The sequence below is a fragment of the Sciurus carolinensis genome, chromosome 5 (genome assembly GCF_902686445.1).
Source record: "Sciurus carolinensis chromosome 5, mSciCar1.2, whole genome shotgun sequence".
NCBI lineage: Eukaryota > Metazoa > Chordata > Mammalia > Rodentia > Sciuridae > Sciurus > Sciurus carolinensis.
This window is the reverse complement of record NC_062217.1, coordinates 93,735,547-93,744,238: the sequence shown is the minus strand read 5'-3', so window position 1 is coordinate 93,744,238 and position 8,692 is coordinate 93,735,547. Positions and strand designations below refer to the sequence as shown.

Here is an 8,692-nt window from a genome sequence, read left to right as displayed (position 1 = left end):
CTATTTAAAGCATAATATAAAACTTATAAAAACTCTTCATTTAGTAGCTGTGGCTTCTTAAAGCTCTTACAAAATTTTAGAGAAGAAAAGAGATCTTTGGGGCTTGCAGAATACTAGGTGTTTGCACTTTATAATATGCTAAAGCCTGTGTGTTTTAACCCATGTGTAAGTCTGAATCATCAAGCAAATTCATATGAAGATTTTAGGGCCTTGGCATTGTAATAAACTATATCTCAATGATTTAAAAGTGCATTTTTTGACATTTTTATACCTCTGTACTTAGAAGACTACTTCTAATTTATTATGTATTACAAATATAATTGACATTGTTTTTCTTTGCTAAGAGAACACAACATAATGGTACAGTTTATAATAAAGACATCTTAGAGTTAATAAAATAATCATAATATCTTCTTTAGTCTTCCAATTTGTCACCCTTTTCCTAGAAAATCCATGTCTTGATGGGTTACTACATTCATTAGCAAAGAGAGTTTTAATGTTTGCCTTGTCCATGGATCTTGTTCCACTATGATTGATAATCTTCAGTGCACTCTAGTGTTAATAGAAATATTATGAGATGAATTCAAACTGAAAAGCTTCTTCTCAGCAAAGGAAACAATCAATAATGTGAAGCAAGATCCTACAGAATGGGAGAAAATCTTTACCACATGCACCTCAGACAGAGCACTAATCTCCAGGCTATATAAAGAACTCAAAAAACTTAACACCAAAGAAACAAATAACCCAGTCAATAAATGGACTAAGGAACTGAACAAATGTTTCACAAAAGAAGAAATACAGTCGATCAACAAATATATGAAAAAATGTTCAACATTTCTAGCAGTTAGAGAAATGCAAATCAAAACTACTCTAAGATTTTATCTCACTCCAGATTGGGGACCCAGCTCAACTCCACTCTAAATGATGCATTTCCTGTAAGACCCCCCCACATCCCCCCCAAAAAAAACTAAAGCAAAAGAAAAAGCTGGACACAAGCAGCTGGGTGAATACACTGGCCAAGAAGCATCTGCAACATGAATCAAGCAGGGTTTGTTCCATTCTTTTCCTCGCTCCACCCAAATACCTCCAAGGTCGTAGAAAACTGGATAAAACACCTACACCTCCTGCATGCTGAGGCAGGAAGGAAGAGGTGAAAAGAAGGCAAGACATGCATCACCCCTCTCAGGGCCCTGAAGCTACTACTAAGACAGGGAAAGGAAAAGAACTTTCACCCTTTGATTTTGTGATCAAAGAATGGGGAAATTATTTCAAAGATACCAAAATCATAATTATTATTGAAAAAGTAAATATTATAAACAAAGATGGATTTCTGTTCAATAAATTAGATCCAGATGACATAAGTAGAGAAATGATATATTGATGACAGAGATGCTTATAACATCACATCTAGTGAATAGAATAGATAGGAAAAAGGGCTCTCAGCACTGTTGATGGAAGTGCACAGCCTATTCTAGAACAATCTGGCAGCATATAGCTAAATTAAGCAATTATGTAATCTAGGACCAAAAAAATCTCATTCCTCAATATATGTCTTAAAGAAATTCTCACTAAATTCCAAGATGGGGAGTGTAAATTCTGATGTTTGTAATGGTGGGGAATTTAAGGAAATAAAACTATCTGTTACTAGGGGATGGTGTAGTTAAAAGGTGGATATTGTAGAATTCTAAGAAAGAACTTTGTGAACAAACCACATAAATGAACAGCAGCTTTTTTATCACAAATGAGGCTGGTCTGACAGAGATATGAAATATGAAATTGCACAGGACACTAGTTACAAGGGTCTCATACTTTCTTACTTTGCTGTCACCAGCTGGAAAGTCTTAATACTTCTTAACAAGGAGTCCCACATTTTAATTTTGTATAGGGATCCATAATTTGTGGAGTCAGTACTGCTGAAAAGCATGGTGTAGATTTAGGAAAGTAGGAAACACACTGAGATTGATTGTAAAGTAACACATATAAAGCATATATACTTTACAATATGCTGGGTGCAGTGGGCATGCCTGTAGTCCCAGAGACTCTGGAGGCTGCAGCAGGAGGATCCCAAGTGAACCAGTCTTGCAACTTAGGGAGGCCCTAAGCAACTTAGCAGGACCCTGTCTCAAATGAAAAGAACTGGTGAGGCAAAACACCCCTGGTCTCACCCCAGTACAAAAAACAATAACAAATAACAGCAAAAAACAAAAACAAACAATGATGTGTTCATATTTTAGGATAAAATGGAAGTTAGATGGAAGTAGGGATCAGTATAAAAGTGCACCAGAATAAAATGATTTGGATTTTTGAGGTAGGCACTAGAGAAATTTTTGGTAATATATTACAAGATCAATATAATTCTTGCCCAAGAATGTCTGCATTTTCTAGCATAGACTAGATTCTATAATTGTTTATGTATGCAGTCATATCCTTTATCTGCAAGAGTTGCATTCCAAGATCTCCAGTGGATAATTGAAACCACGGATGAAATGTTTTTCATATATATTTACTTACCATAACGTTTAACTTATAAATTAGACACATGATAGATTCATAATACTTACTAAAATAGAACAATTATTAACAATATACCATAATAAAAGTCATGTGAACGTGGTCTTTTTCTTTCTCTCAAGGTATCTTACTGCACTTTCATTTTTTCAGTTAAATAAAGCATTTCATGAGTTATCTTTCATATGATTGAATTGCCAGCATCATTGTTCTTGTGTTTTGAAACCATTATGACAAAAATGAGCACAAGCCCTGTGATACAATAACATTTGATTTGACAACTGTGAAGGCTACTAAATGACTAACTGCAGGTTGTATATACAGGGTGGATATCCTGAACAAAGAGATGATTCCCATCCTTGGTAGGACAGAGCTAGATAGCATGAGATTTCATTGCACTACTCAGATTGACACACAATTAAAAACATAAATTCTTTATTTCTGAAACTTTCCATTTAATATTTTCATACTGCAGTATTGGTGACTGAAGCTTTGAAAGTGAAACATCAGATAAGGGAGAACTACTGTATTGCAAATACACGAGCTATTTGTACAGTTATTTTGTTTTCAGTCAGAAGCTAGAAATATCATGCTAATAGAACATATTACTTTGTAGGTAGAATTGTATTAAAAACATAGGAATAAATATTTTCTAATAAGTCAAATGAATCTACAAACAAATGTAATTAAATGAGTGGAACTACCATAGTAACTAAAGCAAAACCAATTCAAATTATAATTTCTAACCAAACTGACTCCACACTAATTGATACAAGTCAAACTCAAAAATATTAAAGCCAGCCTCATAAAGTCCTGGCTGCCTGAATCAAGGATGAAATTTCAGGAATTCACTGTTCTGCCGAAGACCTTCACACAGGCAAACTAGTAGTTTGGAATCATTTTAGAAGTTTGTTGTTTTAATTTCACCAAATTAGACCTGAACATTTGTAATTTTTTATAATATAAGAGGCCTCTCCTGAAAATAGAAAACTATGCAATCTCTAAAATCCTACAGGTTCCCTAATACCAAGTCTCCACCCAATGCAGATAAAGGAGCTGCTTACATGACAAGAAAGAGACTGGTTGGAGAGTAGTCAAAAGCCTTGTTGTTTTTCTTTTATCTAACTGGAGATCTCAAGTGAGACACTGTGTAGGAGAGATAAAACTGGATATCATATTTTCTGCATTTGCTGCCAGTTTTAATATCCAAGTTACACATCAAAGCAGAAAACTCATAGTAGAAATGGGAGTGTGGTGATATTAGAGTTGTTGCCATTGGATGGGACAGGGGGATTAAATGCCTAAAATGTTTATATGACTGGCCTCATTGTAGACACCCTTGGGTGAAAATTATTTTGAGTGGAATCTATATTCCCCTGATCCTTGTGATTTTTCAGGCACAGAACTCGAGGACTGGCTTGGCAGAAGCAGAGATTTTAATTCAATTATCACTCTCTTTTTCATCACCGGCTAAGAACTCACCTAACAAGATTGCCCTGGCAGCACCTGCCATATCTGAAGTCATGATTAATCTGCCTCCTGTTGAGAAATTTCTGATTGCAACATCTTCTGAGTTGTTTAGAACAGAGCATGCTCCACTGATAGTCACCTCTGGAAGAAGCTAGGATCAACCTGAAGCTCTCAGGACTTGAAGAAAGATCCCCCCACAGAGAGTTAAGAGATCTGGTAATAATTATTGATCTATTTATAGGGGCTGGATTATGTATGGTATATCAGTGAGACATAGGAAGCCTTTGGAGGTACAGAACTTTAAATGTTGGTGTTTTGAGTCTATCAAATTAAACACGAGATGGAAGGAATATACTATGCCTATGCAGGGAGGACGAAGTTACATTGCAGAGCTTTTTAGACTTTTTTTTTTTTTTTTTGGTAAGCTTTCCCTTTCAGAAAGCTGTTGCATTTAAAAAGCAAATATTAGTATATTTGATTCACAATGAAAGGAAATATTGAAATTCTGTATCTGGGAAAAGTTAGCAATAGATTTTTTTATGGATCTTTCTTTTGGGCTATGCATGTAGGGATTTGGGGAATAATATATGAATCATGTTTTAAAACATGTTTAACATTTTTTTTAAAAAGCTCTTTATTGTCTTATGACCAAAATCACCACAGGTGAAAGTGGGGCTAGTGATTGGCTAAAGAGACCGCCCCACTTATGGAAACTATAAACACCTTCTGATAATTTATGAAGGACATGCCATTATTCGTCTGTGCTTTGCAATAATATGGTCTTACTGTGTGAGGAGTGAAAAATAGGTTTACCTAAATGTAGATGATATTAAAGATGAGCATGCTCCTCTAACTCTGAAATGCAGACCTGCATTTGAAGCTAAGAAGTTGAGGATGAGTCAACCTGATAGACTAATATCCCACCAGACATAGAGATTAAAGAATTGGTCTTCATTTCTGTGTCAAAATTTAACCATTGTTATGTTTTGTTTGTTTTTACAAAATATTTATTCTTTATTTTCCATTTTCTAGATATAATAAAGCAGTTCTTACCAGACATTCTTCATCTATGGAAAAATAAACCAGTTCAAAAATACAGTCACTTTAGGACACTTAGCACTTCAGACTGGAAATATGATAGTGTGGAATTAAATTTGGGAATAGGAATAGGGTATTCAAGCTGTCATTTTAGTCCATCATGACTTGCTTTTATATTCCTTCACTGACATATTCTGTCTTTCTTTTACTTCGTAAAGAAATTGAGAGAACAATTATTTTGAAGGAATTCCCTTTGAGAATCTATTTTGCCAGGCAGAAAAGGAGCATTTCCCTACATATTATAGGAGGGACATGAAACACTTTACCCTGCAGATGTTTGCTATTCATCTTTCTCTTCTCCTCTGGACCTTTTACTCTCCATTCATCCTAAAACTCCTGCCTTTTGCTGCCTCTAGGCTTGGCACACAGAGCTATTGGCCTCCCGGCTTATTTGAGGATCCCATGAAAGTTGCCTTGTTCTTCCTTTGATTCAAAGGAACTTAATCCTCCAATCTAATTTGTAGTCCTGGAGATCCTATTGTGTAAAGAGTTCCTTTTGTTCCTTTGTTCCCAGTGTTTTCTCCTCTTCCTCATTCATTAAGTCTTTCACTCTATGGGCGTAGGAAAATAGAGAAGCAATTTAGAGCTTCTGATTACCTTTACTACTCATAACTGTGTAAAAGGTGACTTACTGTTTTTGATGAGATTAAGAATGTTGGAGTTTTGTGAGGCAAAACTGGGGGCAAGACAGTACTTAAATTTTTGTATAGAGTCAATTGGTTTTAGATTGAAAATATTCTATAAAAAATGGAAAATATGGCAGATGCCAAAACATTCTGCCTGACAACAATTTCTGGCAAACTAAGTCACTTATATAGCTGCCAAAAATCCTGTAATAAAAACTACAAGGAACACCCAAATTGATTATTACAGGTAGAAATACTAAAACTTGAAGACTTTGCTCTATACCAAGACATCCTAAAGTCTTTACTCCAGAGATCATTGAATTTATATCTATACCTTATTATTTCTAAACATCATAAACTATATTTTATTATAAAAGTAATTCAAGCTACTAAAGTAATTGAAGGAAATTTATAACCAATAAATAGATTAGTGCTTTTCTAACCCCAAATTTTATAGAACCCTATATGTACTTGCCAATTTTTAAGTTGACAAAATTTTTGTAATAATTTTAAGTAGTAGCTAAGGATGCATTTAGTAACATCATAATCACTGGCAGTTTAAAATAAAATTGTTACTTGGTATGTGTGTATATGTGTGGGGGGGGCGGGGGGGTACTGGGGTTTGAACCCAGGGATACTCTACCACTAAGCTATATCCACCGCCATTTTTATTTTTTTATTTTGAGACAGTCTCACTAAGTTACCCAGGTTGGCCTTGAACTTGCTCCTACCTCAGTCTCTGGAGTTGCTAGGATTACAGGTGTATAACATCACACATGTCTTTACATGTTTTTTTAATGAATCTAATAGAACAGTAATTTGAAACCTAATATCATCCATTGAAAAAAATTCCTTTATTTAATTAAGTTTTATATATTTTATTTTTATCCATGAATTCATAGTCTCATTTCATTTTTTTCTACAGGTATTTTGTGTATGTCTAGAGGTATATATGCTAATGTAGTATATTTATATGCTTATAAGTCTTTAATGATCAATAGATTTATCTCTGGTACTTAAAAGTACATACACATTGAATTTAAATTGTTTTGATTTCCTGTGACTAAAAAGTTGCATTTTATTTTCATTCTAAATTATTTTTAATTTTAATTTTATTAGCATATAATTGGTCAAAGATTTACAAACATATTAAAAGTTTAATGAATAACGAGCATTAAAAGATTTTATTTTTAATGCAAATCTTAATGGCACAAACAGACTTTTCTTTTTAATTCATGCATCCACTGTTTTATTTATTGACTAGACAAAATTCATTATTAGTCTTTTCCACTTTTTTGAATAGATGTTAAGTGCTGAGAAACCATGTTTGCAAGCCATTCACTCCTTTGAATTCTTTCTGTAACTCTGTATCATGAATCACATAATGATGTATCAACAAGATTTGTCTTATGATCTCTGCTAACAAGTTGAGTAGATCCTTTTCCTGTTCTTTTAAGACCGAGAAGTAGAAACTACTTGTTTTCAGAAGTTAATTGCCCTTGGAAAGGAATTATTACTTTATTAAAGTCACTTCCTTCCCAATACCAATATTGCCAAATTTTGTTGTTGTTGTTGTTAAAGAGTTCCAGATTATTTTACAACTCAGAGCAATTTACCATAGAAAGAGGGGAAGAGAAAAGGTTTTCCTCTGTGGAGTTTGAAAGGAAAAAACCTGCTTGGAGTCAGAAGTTCTCAATGCCATATCCATATAAAACAAAAGAGTGATTCATGGGAATCCAAGGCCTAGAATTTCATTCTTTCAAAACAATTTAAGTGCCTCTATGTATTTTTTTTCAAAATTTTCGTATACCCTAGTGTGAAGATGAATACTTCTGATATATCTTCTCACAATAGTCTTCACACAATTCTTCCTCCCATTTAACATAGCATTATGTTTTATCTTATTATATCACCTTTATACATGATTTAATGGCTTTATCTGAGATTAAATTTACACATTATAGTTTAGACATCCTTCTATAATTAAAAAAATGTTTTTAATTTTTCTTTATTACAAATAATGAGAATAAAACATTATACAAAAAGATCCCTCCCTCAACTTCAAATTGAGAATCTCTCTTCTTAGTATAATTATGCTGAATAGAACTTCTGAGGTATAAGAGAGATATTACTCAAAACTTATAGTAAATATAGCAATATGCTTTCAAATAAGTTGCACTAATTTATGCCAGCACAGTCAATCATTGGGAACATCTGCTTTGCAATGTAGTTTTCCTTTTCTTTATAATTGGAATATAATTACATTCAGTGAAATGCACCTTGTACTATTTGATGAATCTTGACAATGACACCAATTTAAGCATAGAATACTACCATCACCTTCAAGGATTCTTCTTGTGCCTTTAGGGCCAACACCTACCAGCAAACAAACACTTCTATTTCTATAGACTAGTTTGATCTGTTCTTCATCTCCACAGAATTGGAATTATAGTATATGCATTTTTGGGGCTCTGACTTCTTTCACTCAGCATAAGTTTTGTTTAATTCATCCATGCTGCCAAAATTGTCAACAAATAGTATTCTATTGCATAAATATAACATAACTGTGTACCTATTATTGATGAATGTTTGAATTATTTCCAATAATTTTCTACTCCTATAAAGATGATATATAACTATAGAACTCCTGAAAAATTTTTTTCCTCCTTTTAATTTTATTTTCCCATAAATACCAATAAGGAAATTGCTTAATTTTTTTTTCAAATATAAAAGTCTTTTCACTTCAAAAGATCCATCATTTGGACATTGACAATTAGGATCCTCAATAGTATATATATTCCAATAGTGATCCAATACAGTCAACTTTTTCACAGAAAGACCAGAAGACAACTTTTGGGGCTTAGGATAAATCTTTACCTTGAAACCAATAGGTGATCCCAAAGAAAATACAGAAGATATAGCCCTCATGATCCCAAACATTCACTCCCAGAAAGACTCAGAGACTCAAAGATCCTCATGGCCATGAATTG

General features: G+C 33.5%; 1 protein-coding gene across 1 annotated transcript in view; it reads left to right on the top strand.

The window, feature by feature from the left end:
- The first annotated feature begins 4,100 nt into the window (after positions 1-4,100).
- Lipk (lipase family member K) overlaps positions 4,101-8,692 on the top strand; it is a 46,452-nt gene continuing 41,860 nt past the window's right edge. Inside the window, exon 1 of the mRNA XM_047553564.1 lies at positions 4,101-4,194. The gene's annotated coding sequence lies outside the window, so the exon portion shown is untranslated. The remainder of the gene's footprint in view (positions 4,195-8,692) is intronic.